Source organism: Scyliorhinus torazame, chromosome 15, assembly GCF_047496885.1.
Source record: "Scyliorhinus torazame isolate Kashiwa2021f chromosome 15, sScyTor2.1, whole genome shotgun sequence".
NCBI lineage: Eukaryota > Metazoa > Chordata > Chondrichthyes > Carcharhiniformes > Scyliorhinidae > Scyliorhinus > Scyliorhinus torazame.
In genome coordinates, this window is record NC_092721.1 from 85501220 (window position 1) to 85513395 (window position 12176).

The 12176-nt window shown below is 45.7% G+C and overlaps 1 protein-coding gene across 4 annotated transcripts in view; it reads left to right on the forward strand.

Annotated features, from left to right (window-relative positions):
- Positions 1–12176, forward strand: part of LOC140391661 (progesterone receptor-like) — a 645027-nt gene that overhangs the window by 504402 nt on the left and 128449 nt on the right. The window lies entirely within an intron of this gene.

A 12176-nucleotide genomic window follows, 5' to 3' on the forward strand; every position in this document is an offset into this window, starting at 1 on the left:
AATTTCCACAGGGATTTCTCTGGTTATCCACCATCATTTGGAAGAAGAACTGGAGGAATCATGAATAAATGTTGAATGAGCTTTTTTTCTAGCTCTTTGCAACTCTTCTGCCAAAGTTATGGTGGTCAAATGGGAGAGAACCCTTGTGGAAATCCAGTCCCTATGGCATAGTCTTTACCAACCCTGTCATGGCAGCCCAGCCAAAAGTCCATTGATATTTTGGCGGGACAAAACGATCCCAGAGAAGGTGGGACTGGAAAAATCCACCATATGTTCCTGCTTCTCCATTTCTCTTTTTGCCTCACATCCGACTTCTTGTTGTTGTCTGATTATTTTTCTTACCCCTGGGGTCAATATTTATTCCATTTACTTGGTGTTAACAGCCTCAAAAATGGGTCAGTGCATTTAGCGCTCTAAAGTGCTCAGGGGCTTATGCGAGCGAATGTGAGCTGTTTCAGGTAATATGCACTTTTTACGTTGAAATAGTGGCTCCATGACTAGTTCCATAGGTGACAGAACAGAAGAGGCACTGTAAAGATAATTTGAATTATTTTAGAGGGTCTCCGAAGTGCACTAGTGCACAGGCTTCCCCCTCCGCTGCCACACTTTGCACTCCTGCTCTCATTATCTAACACTCCTGGTGGGGCAACTTGGGCATACATAGAAGATAGAAGCAGGAGGAAATTACACAACTTTTTGACCTCAACTACTTTCTGTGGTAGCGAATTCCACAAATTCACCACTCGCTCGGTGAAAACGCTTCTCCTCATCTCAATCCTAAAAAGGTTTACCCCTAATCCTCAAACTATGGCCCCTAGTTCTGGACTCACCCACCATCAGGGATATTCTTTCCGAATGTACCCTGTCTAATCCTGTAAGAATGTTAAAAGTTTTGATGAGATCCCGTCTCACTCTTTTGAACTCCAATGAATATAATCCTAACCGGCTTAGTCTCTACTCATATGTCAGTCCCGCTATCCCAGGAATCAGTCTGATAAACTTTTGCTTCACTCCCTCCATAGCAAGAACATCCTTCCTCCAATAAGGACACCAAAACTGCACATACTACTCCAGGTGTGGCCTCACCAATGCCCTATACATTTGCAGTAAAAAATCCCTATTCCTGTAATCAAATTCTCTCGCCATGAGGGCCAACATACCATTTGCCTTCTTTACTACCTGCTACACCTGTGCGGTTACTTTCAGCGGCTGGTACATGAAGACACCAAGGTCTCGCTGAGCATTCACCTCTCTCAATTTACACCCATTCAAATAATAATCTGCCTTCCTATTTTTCCTACCAAATCGAATAACCTCACATTTATCCACATTATACTACATTTGCCTTGCATGTGCCCACTCATTCAGCCTGTCCAAATCACATTAAAGCATTTCTGCATCCTCCTCACAGCTCACCCTCCCACCGAACTTTGAATCATCTGCAAATTTGGAGATAATACATTTAGTTCCCTCGTCCAAACAATTAATATATAATGAAAACAGTTGGGGTCCTAACACAGATCCCTGCGGTACCCCACTCAGCACTTCCTGCCAATCGGAAAAAGACCCATGTATTCCAACTTTATGCTTCCTGTCTGCTAACCAGCTTTCCTTTGCTGAACCTGTTTGGCCCCAGAACTTATCCAGTAAATATAAAAGGTGCTGGAGCCTCAAAATTAAAGAGACTACTTGCACTTCCCCACACCCCCTCGACCAACTGAGTCATCAATCTGCATATACACACCACTTTTTGGCCATCCATAAGTGAAAATGTACCCATCTCTTTCCCTTTCTGTAAATCTCTTTCTATCCCTGTCACTGTTCTAATTGTCTCGCACTCTCTCCTTTTGCCTCAAACCTGTCTCCGAAATGCTTAAGCCAACTCGCATGTGATGAATTACTTTGAAATGCAGGCCTCAGTTTTAAAGGAGGGCTGGGTACAGTACATGCGGGCAGTGATTTAGGTGATGTACCTGGGGAACTTAAGGATTTGGAGACCCAGCTGATCTTAATGGCTGGGCCTCCAGACCATAACTTTCATCAGCATCTGACCCGAGTCAAGCCAAATACACTCTCCTGCTCGTGGCAGTGACAGAGATCACAGGCAAGGAGGCTCCAACTGGGGACCTACTAGCTGTTGCCCCCTAGAGGGCCCACAGAGATACCTAAAAGGAGTGAACGTAGCTACCTGGGCCTCTTCTGGACCAGAATCAACCTGCCAACAGGTGTAGTTTGGCATGGAACCCATCACTGGTTCCCAACTCAGGCTTCTGCCTTCAATTATAGCCTGGTCCCAATCAGATATTTTAAGAAGTTCACTACTTCCTTCCAGTGGGTGTCTTTTTTGAGCACACAAAAGAACAGTTTAATGTCAGGTCACAATAGGCAGCAGTGGGAATGTCACCGACCTTATTTTAACTGCACCACCACCCCCCCCCCCCCCCCCCCCGCTAAGATCGGGAATCCCGATCAGGCAGAGAATCCCGCGCCAGGCAGCAGATCTGTTCCCAATCTCCGTTCTCCCCACCGGTCATACCAAGATTCCTGCCCCCGCCGGAAGGAGCATGCAAACCTTCCCAGCCGAGAGTCACAGGGGCATAATTTGGTGCAAGGATTAATAATTTGGTGCCATGGCCTTTGAAGGGGAGCAAGGTGTTAAGTATCTTTTTCATTGTCTTCAGACTTGCTTGTGGGTGAGAATAGCGGGACTGACTTTGTGACAAGGGTGAGGATTCAAAGCATCCCCCTCGGGATCGGGGTGTCGTGGTTGAAACACCCACTGCTGCTTAAAGACTAAGACTCACCCCTTAGGTGTAACTTACTGACTCCTGACTATTTAAACTGTTGACTGCTGCCAGTATCCTTGAAATGCTCCGAGGTTCCTGATCGTGTAGATATCCATTTACCTCACCCATCTGGAAACCCTCCTGCCCTGCGCCTCTGCCTGTGTGCCCTGAGCCTTGGACATTCTGACACGTGGAGGTTGTTCATCTTCTTCTTGCATTGTACACTGGTCCTCTTAGTGAGGCTGCCAGCACTCACTGCATCTGCCAGCTCATCCCAGGCTTGATTGATTGGAGCGGGCTGGTGTCTCCACCTCACCATGGGGAAGAAGGCGTCCCTCCTGTACTCAATGGCATCCGACACCCTGTGTATGTCCACAACAAAGAAACGTGGTGCAGGTCTTCTTGCAGCCATCTACTTGGCTGGATGAAAGTCTGGGCTGAGTGGAGCGCTTAAAAGCTGCTCCAGCTTGTCAGGCTCACAATGGGATTCCCAACCCCAGTGAATCACACACCTGGGAACCCGGGACTCGGGCGGCATGCAGGCAAGCAGCGTGCTGACCTATTTGCATAAATGGAATTGCGCCTCCTCAGCGCTCCCAGCAGCAGCATGAAAATATTCCTATTTTCCTTTGGTGGGAGCACTTAGACTCTGGAATGAAGAATTCTGCCCTTTGTCTCTCAGTCTTGCTCACAAGACTCCCAAGTTTAGCTTCATGGCAGGGAAATTGGGCACTTGAGTAAGCCAGGAATCTGGTTATTTGGGTCAGCGGGGGAGTGGGCACTCAGATTGACTTTTGAGCTGGGTGGGTTTTTTTGAGCTGGGTGTTTGGATGACCAATAAATACGGTACATAATGAAGCAAGAACTCTCTGGTAAGAAGAGGGTGGTAAAGGTGAGAAAAATTCTGAGAGAAGGCTAAGCAGGGGCCTCATCCTCTGTCATGTACTCTTGGAGCTTTAGTTGCAAGAGAGTATTTTTTGGTGGCTTCCCCATTCATCTCTAACACAAATGTAGCTTTATCACAATTAGCAGCTTTAACATTGTAGCTGAGGTTAGTAATTGATATCGGTACAATTCAGAAAGTGGGCACAATAGTCAGTGAGAGGAAGCTAGAAGAGCTAATCTGACAACCAGATAGATCTAGTTGTCACTCGGGTACTCAAACCAATAAGCCTTGTAAGGACTTAGCACAGACAATATTTTCAGTAATATAAGGCTGGAAATTATTAATTGATAATGATAATAATAATTGCTTATTGTCACAAGTAGACTTCAATGAAGTTACTGTGAAAAGCCCCTAGTCGCCACATTCCGGCGCCTGTTTGGGGAGGCCGGTACGGGAATTGAACCCGCGCTGCTGGCCTTGTTCTGCAATACAGGCCAGCTGTTTAGCCCACTGTGCTAAACCACCCCCTAATAATAATCTTTTATTGTCACAAGTATGAAGTTACTGTGAAAAACCCCTAGTCGCCACATTCTGGTGGCCGTTCAGGTAAGCTGGTACAGGAATTGAACCCGCGCTGCTGGCCTTGTTCTACATTACAAACCAGCTGTCTAGCCCATTGAGCTAACATGCTGGACATTCTGTATTTGAACAGAGACACTAACCCATTTAAAATAATGCAGTGGAATTTTGTTTGTGTGTGTTAGGTTTCCATCGATTGAAATTAAAGCCCGCAGTCATTTCTAGTCTATAAATTAGTTATAGGGTGTAAAAGGCCTTTCATATAAATGATTATTGTACATTGTATTTTTCTAAGATTAGTTTTTAAGTGAAGAAGAAAGCGGAATTTCAACTCCAAGTGGAAAAGCAGCCTAGCGAACAGCAAGTCTGGCTGACAGTTGTAGCAAGAAGTCCAGACAATACACCCAGGCCTCAGTAACATGCAATAGGCTGACATTCCAACAAGAATGACTAGGAATTGGCCGCCAAGCTGTTAAAATCACCAGCCAAGCCCAAGGTGAATGTGGAAATGGAATAAGACCAGCAGTTTGAGAAGGAAGTGGAATCGAGGCAGAGGGGCCTACATTTTCGTTGTGGGGCCCAGAGGAACAATCCTAATCTTTTGGACCCCACAAAGAAAATAAATAAAGTTACACTGAAGGGTCTCAGTGATCAACCTCCAGCCGGCTTCAAACTGGTGTAGAAGCTGCTCCCTGATTTAGCCAAGTGTTTAAAACACTCTTGGGCATGTGTGCTTGTTGCCTGAATCTTACAACAGTAAGTTACCAAAATCAGAATGGTTGGCCCTATTTAATTGCCCATTTTAATGACAAAAACTGGGCATGGGCGGTTAAAAGGCAAAAAAGTCAAGTTACAGTCATTAAAGTGTACCGATTATTCAAAGAGTTAATAACTTTCAGAGGACAATAGTGCAGAGAGATGTGCTTGTGTACATTGGTGTTCTTTCAAAGTGACAGAGTATTGAAAAAATACTTTCTTTGATGTAGGACGAGTTTCAATGGGTCATGTTGCCTTTTCTTATCCTTGTGGCTATGTACAAAGATTAGGAATAGCATTGGTTCATTCGCATTTGATGAATATCGCCATTTCTTGGCTAGGTTGCTGTGTAGAACACTGCCTAGCAAGGCAGTATTCAATCTTTTTAAATGAACTGTCATAGATAGCAAAAAGGCTGCTTTCCTCCATCCATGTGTCTCCACAATAAAACGTGATGGAACATTTTGCACAAGAGCCTGAGATGTGCTTTGGGAGCTGAGAGAGGAGTTATTGACAGGAAATTCAAAAGCCCCGCAGTTTTGATTACAGAGTACATTTTAATTTTTCTGCAGGATTCCATCCCAACAACCAGCATAATTGATAGGCTAGCTGTCTATCAGGCCGGACAGCCTGAAAAACTGGGCCGTAGCCATGGAACTGGAAGGTCTCGGGGGAAGAAGGAGATTGCGGTGGCAAGAGATTGTGTTGGTGGAGGGGAGGATTGGAAGTTGGAGATTATTGGAGATGGGAGGGGTTGGGTCGATGACAGTTAGAGATCAGATTATGTGGAGGTTTAATGAGTAGCTCAATGGGCTGATGGAGGGAAGGGGAGACACACCTGTTCCACCTGGCCCACAACAGTGCTGTAAAAATACTAACCTAACGGATTCAACCATTCTCACCTCCTTTTACCTGCTAGGTATCTCGAGGCCAAGGAAACCCAGCCAATGTGGGTAAAAATAGAAATCATGTTAAAATAGAGGCACACAGCTTTCTTAAAAATACTTTGTCACTCATAAAACTGGAAGTAGGTGGGTTCCCGAAAGGATGGTACTGGTTTTGAAATTTTTTTAATGTTTTTTGTTCCCACCTAACCCTATCCTACCAGTTTTAGGAGGTTTTAATTACCCCCAAAATGTTTTCTCACGACATTCGTTACGAAGCATCAAACATGACTTCTAACTAAAACTAAACTATACATATCTATGTCGGCAAATAATACTCACGGCCAGAACTTTGCTGTGTGTGAAGCTTGTCACAACCACTTTGGTGTTTCCTTAAAGTGGGTCATGAATTAAGAATTTGCATGTGGTTCCCTTTACATTTATGAGTGGATTAATTAAAAATAACCCAGCAGCCAAACTTTAATCTTAAATAAGATAAAGGTTAGTTTATTACAAAACTGCTGCTGTAAGTTACTTAAGTAAAAATGATCAAGTTATTGATTAAAACACAGGTACAAAGATTGAAGTTCAGATGAAGGGAAAAAGATATTGGGGAGGGATTTTCCAGTCGTTCTCGCCAGCAGGATCATTTGGTCTTGTTGATGGTGAACCCCTGCCATGGGTTTCCCCATGCGTGGATGCAGTGAGAAATCCCATTGGCAGCAGCGGGACCAGAAGATCCCACCGCCAGCCAACTGCAGACCGCCTCCAGCAACCGAGAAACGTACCGGGAGGGGCATGGAAAATTCAACCCCCAATCATTACGGCCCATTTCTTGAATTCTTTCCTTCTGAAATGAAGGGCTTGAAATTTGAGGTTCACTTTTGCAGCTGTGATAGCTTCTGTAGTTGAAGTGTTTGACTTTTCCTTTGCAGATGGACTCAACAAGCAGAACAGGTCCAGAAGTGAGCAAAGGCTCCTCATTTCAATTTTACGGTATTGCATTTTGGTGTTTCTTAGTAACCTGGGGCGGGATTCTCCGAACCCCCGCCGGGTCGGAGAATCGCCGGGGGCTGGCGTGAATCTCGCCCCCGCCGGTTGCCGAATTCTCCGGCACTGGATATTCGGTGGGGGTGGGAATCGCGCCGCGCCGGTTGGCGGGCCCTCCCCCCGGCGATTCTCCGGCCCGCGATGGGCCGAAGTCCCGCTGCTGGAATGCCTGTCCCGCCGGCGAGAATCAAACCACCTCTCTTACCGGCGGGACAAGGCGGCGCAGGCGGGCTCCGGGGTCCTGGGGGGGGTGGTGTGCGGGGCGATCTGGCCCCGGAGGGTGCCCCCACGGTGGCCTGGCCCGCGATCGGGGCCCACCGATCCGCGGGCGGGCCTGTGCCGTGGGGGCACTCTTTTCCTTCCGCCTTCGCCGTGGTCTCCACTATGGCAGAGGCGGACGAGACACCCTCCACTGCACCTGCGCGGGGATGCCGTGAGCGGCTGCTGACGCTCCCGCGCATGCGCCGCACGGCAAAGTCATTTCCGCGCCAGCTGGCGGGGCATCAAAGGCCTTTCCCGCCAGCTGGCAGGGCGGAAATCTGTCCGGCGGAGATGCGGAGAATTCCGCACCTTTGGGGCGGCGCGATGCCAGACTGATTCGCGCCATTTTTGGCACTGGTCAGCGGACATCGCGTCGATTGCGGAGAATCCCGCCCCTTGATGTGGTACAACAGTCAGATAACTGTTTCTGGAAGTCTTCCTGGTCTCTCTTGGTTGAGAAGCAGTTTCTGTTTCAAAGTGTCTCTCTCATGATGTTCAAGATGCCTCTCTCTCTTTCGGCAGCTTTCAACCTCTTTCTTCTTATGGTATGAAGCCAAAAGGTAGCTGTTCCCAAACTGATGAATCATGTTTTCATATTGGGCATCGGTGATTCAAACCACCTTTCTCCCACCTGAGGTTCTTTTATTCAGTTTTACGTTAAGGTCTTTATCATTCATTTTTCCTCATTCTGAAAGAAGACAAGTATGTGGAAGGATTTAATTTAGGTAACACTCATTAAATTTCAAAATGTCTTTTGTGATCCTTCTTGAGATAAGCAGTCTGATAGTGTTTTGAGCGAACACAGAAAGGTGGCAAGTTGTCTGTGCAAACATCCCTTTTCCGAACAAAGACTGTTTTGAAGTTCTTTTTATAGCAAACATGTGCTTTTCAAACAGTCGCCCTTAAAAATCTGAAATATCATAATTACACGATTGTGACAAAATATTACCCCACATTTACCTCATTTTATGGTGTGATTCATTTTACTGTCATGCTAAGTAGCACTGCTCTTTATTTTCCACATTGATTTTAGTCCATAATGAATTAGCACACAATGAGTAAGGCACAGTTCACTCAGCAAGGGAAACCTGGATATTAAAATGAGCCAAGCTGTCATTTTACTCATTTTAATGTCTACTAAACATTCACACAATAAGACATTTTTTGAAGAAGAGTTTAATGACTCCCATGTGTTTGGCTAATATGTAGTGATAAATATGCCATATGTTTTTAATGAATATAAATCTGCTGTGATTTATATCATTATAAGGAACCATTAACATTCAGTGCAATGCACTCTGACAGATTTTCAGATTGGAAGCAATCCGTAAGTTTCAACAGAACCCACAATCACCTGTCCACATTGTCAAGTTTACTTAAAAATACAGTGCAAAATAAAATAAATCCAATCAAGATCACGGTTAGTAGGGAATTATCTGACACAAGGCAAGCCATTTTCATAATGGATATAAGGAAATGAGGATTGAGAGAATACACATTCCCTATGTATCAAATTATCTCCCAGCATATATTCTCCGTCTGTTCTTGTATTTCAAAATGATAACAATTTCAGCAATAAAGAAGAATAAACTAGCATTTTCCAATATTCTCCCTTTGCAGAAGGTTTCGATCTCCATTAAGATACAGGTTCTAACCATGAGAAGCCTTCCAATACCTTGCCCATATGACCATTCTACATTTGCCATCCTAAATAGCAAGTTTTAGAAGGCTATTGTTCTACAACCCAAAGCCTTATCCTGTTTCTCTCCAGCATCTACACATGTACAACTTCCAGCATGGATTATTAGATGGTAATTGGGAATGGAGATATGGCTCATCTTATTCCATAGAATTTACAGTGCAGAAGGAGGCCATTTGGCCCATCGAGTCAAAATTCTAAATTCCAAATTCTGTCCCAGATTCATTGCAGTACTTGAACTCCTGTTCTACTTGAGACCAAATTCATGGACTGGTAATCAAACCTGGGACCTTCTGGTGATTGAATCTGACATCACCAAAGAGCACTGCATCACTGATAATTTGTATAGTACTGTTCACCCAAATCTCTGCTGGCCATACGTTATCTCATGCCAAACCTGTTCACACAGCACCACTGTGCTTGTTGTCCTGCATTGGCTCCCAGTAAAGCAATGCATCAATTTTAAAATTCTCATCCTTATTTCCAAATCTCTCTATAGCCTCACCTATTCCCATCTCTGTAACGTTCCCGAGCTCTTCAGCATCTCTGACCTTCAATTCAGGCCATCTGTGCATCCCTCATTTTCTTCACTCCACTGCTTATTGCTTACCTTTAGGTCCTGGAATTCCCTCACTAGTCCTCTTTGCGTCTCTACTTCACGGACCTGCCTTTTTAAATGTTTTCCAATTAAGGTGCAATTTTAGCATGGTCAATCGACCTACCCTGCACATGTTGTGAAGGTGAGACTCACGCCGACACGGGAAGTATGTGCAAACTCCACACAGACAGTGACCAAGGGATTGAATTTGGGTCTGGATTGAATGATGCCCCTCGAACCTACCTATTTGACCAAGCTTTTAATGATCTGCCCTAACATTTCCTTTTTAAAAACGGAAATTGCTGGAAGTATTCCGCAGTTCAGATGGTATTTGTGGAGAGAAATGGGCCCAATTTGAACACACACAAAACATTTTTATTTACACAGAGTTAAAATCAAGGATAGGGGGCCAGTTGTTTAGGACTGTGAGGAAAAGAAAGTCCTTAATGGGTTGTGGATGTTCCCCATATCTCTCAGAAGGGAAAGTGGAGTTGTAGCCTAAAATCAGCCATGATTGTGTTGAATGTGGAGCATGCTCAGTAGGCCCTCTGGTCTACTCTTGCTCCTATCTCTTTTGTTCTTATATTCTTATGACCTCATACTGAGTTTCTATTGCTGCAGTCAGACATTATTGCTGCAGTAGAGGCTGAGACTTCAATATCAGACACTGTGGGCTTGGGCCAACACTTCCATGCTGATGGGTTCCAAGCTCTGCACAAACCTGTGCCAAGTTGAAGCTAGACTCCTCCTTGCTCCCTGAAAGTGAGTGCTGGCTTTTCAGAATTCCTGTCAAAGCACCAAGCATGTCAGTGTGCATACCTATCAGCTTTTTTATGTACACTGCCCATCAAAACACTCATCTTGATTCCTCTGCAGCAAAAGTCATGAGGTACTTCACCCTTTAATGTGCTATCTATCCTTTTTCTCTGCCTTGGTTGGAGCCCACTCAGGCATGGTGAGACACTAGATGGAATTTAATGGTCCCCGACCCCCACCCCCGAGAGTGTTCTAGGAGAAGGGAGGGCCATCTAATCGGCCGAAGGCATGGTGTGGAGAATCCATCGCCTTCCTGACTTCCCTTGATTAATTTGGGTCAGGGCGGGGAAGGTTGAGGTCAGCATTCACAGTCCCTTCATTCTTGAATTATTTTGAAGCGCTCAGCTGGAAATTGACAGCCCTTTACTCTCTTTGAACTGGTTGATATTTGTAAACATTGTGATCAGAGCACTACAGAGTTACTGAACCATGAAAAAGATGAATGAAGCAAGGCTCACAACTGAGTTTGTGGAAGCTGTCAATCACAGCCCACTAAGGGAAATTAATGAATAGCTTTCAGCTCAAGGATATGAGGAGTTTAGACACAGATCACAAGTTTACTCTTTCCAAGAAATGATATGTGGTGCTTCCTCTGTCTGAGCCAGCAGGTGTATGTCCAGGTGAGTGTTCCAACTGTAATTCTTTTCACTTATTCCTGTCTGGGCTGCTCTCTAGCTTCCAGACAGAGGTCTATTCCGTGGGGGGGGGGGGGGGGGGGGGGGTACCTTTAATTAGGGGTCTCTGGGGGGGGGGGTCCCTTTATTTAGAAGGACTCTGGATGTTCCTTTTATTTTGGGGGTCTCTGGAGGGGTCCCCTATTTAGGGGGTCTTTGTGGAAGTCCCCCTTTTTAGGGGGTCTCTGAGGTTGGGGTTCTTTTATTTAAGAGGCCTTTGTGGTGGTTCCCCTATTTAGGGGGTCTCTGTGTGGGTGCCCTTATTTAGCAGGTCTCTGTGAGGGGATCGGTTTATTTAGAGAGTCCTGGGGGAGGGGGTGTCTGGTGGTGGAGGTGCCTGGCATTGTGGGAGGTGAAGGTGCCCTTGGGTGGACTTTGGGGGCAACTCGCTTAAGGGGTCACCCCCTTGGTAAAACCAGCAGTGATCCGCGCCCATGTGATTCCTGACTCAGAGGACCAGAGATCCTGGTGCCCAGCCGGCTAAGTGCTATTTGCATCCTCCCGCTGGCGCGCGGGCTCGAGCCCTGATCCTGCCGCCAGCTGGGGGCTGGTTTGACTCCGGCCGCCCGATTCTCTGCCGCATCGGGAACCTTGCTACTGGCAGTGGCTGGCAGAGAAAAGCCCCTGCTTTTAGAAAATGGGTCGGGGCCGAGTCCATTCCATAAAAAAGAATATCCCTTAAAATCAATATTGTGTTTCTGCGAGGGAACACTTGAGCCTAATCAACCCAGTCAGTAATATGACCCTACGCGGAGGCTGTGCTATATGACTGACTGGTCTCAGGAAATTTCCAATCGAGGATACCTGTTAGATTATATAAAGGGAAGAGCAGAAGGTGGAGAAATAAGTGGCTGAAGAGTTGCTCAACGCATACAGTCAGAGAGCTGTTCTGGGCAAGGATTTCTATTGAAAGGTTGGCAAACAATTAAGATTTCAATTATAGATATGTGGGATGACAAAGGTGAGATGTTTGAGGGAGCAAAGGTGCACAATGTGCGGCCTATCTAATATTACCCATTGTGATCAAATTAAGACAGGTGAGCATCTGCTGCCAGAGCCCTCATGGAGGAAACACCATCACAAAATGCATGAAATAATATTAGAAGAGCACAGAACAAGTCAATGAAAGAGAGCTTTAGACAGTATAACACACAACATCAGGGGCGAGATTCTCCGACCCCCCGCCG